Genomic DNA, 698 nt, shown 5'->3' with positions numbered 1-698 from the left:
CTGAATGATGACTTTTATTTAATTACAGACCTTTTTACTAGTCACAAGTCTTTATTTGGCTTAATTGAAGTCTCCGTATTGTCTTAAGCAGATAAGATGACAATGCAAGTACAGTTAGTAAAAAGCGATGTCAGCAAAAACGCTTGCATTCAAAATGTTTTTTTTTTACCAACACTTGTTTCACATTGATTCGTTTTCCAATTTTCAATTTGAATGCCTATTAATATTTTAACTTCAGCTAAAAAAAAAGTACTAAGTACTTAAAGTTTTCAAACATTACTTAGAATTTGGTATGTGTGTTTAAATGACAACGTTAACTGTAGGTATTTAAAATTAAATTTAACAAAACATATTAGTTTTCGTATGGGTTTCAACATGACATTAGTAGCACAAAGGTTCCACCCTGGTAACGTGATTCAGTTTCCTCGACTGTACTTTGCAGTTAACGAAACTTAAACCTAAACTAAAAAAAAGAGCCGTATAAAAATATTTATTTTGCCGTCGCGTACTTGTTTCTCATCGTTTCATGCAATTCAAAAATATAAAGTCTATAATAAAACGAATTCAGAAAGTCCCACAATTTTAATAACTTAAGTAATCATGACAGGGCTATAAACTAACCAACATTATTAACACGGTGCTCAAACTAATCGTGGTCGTAAAATAGAGTCGTTCCAATAGGTAGGTACTTATTGCGT

Source organism: Choristoneura fumiferana, chromosome 17, assembly GCF_025370935.1.
Source record: "Choristoneura fumiferana chromosome 17, NRCan_CFum_1, whole genome shotgun sequence".
NCBI classification, from domain to species: domain Eukaryota; kingdom Metazoa; phylum Arthropoda; class Insecta; order Lepidoptera; family Tortricidae; genus Choristoneura; species Choristoneura fumiferana.
Note: the sequence above shows the minus strand (reverse complement) of the source record.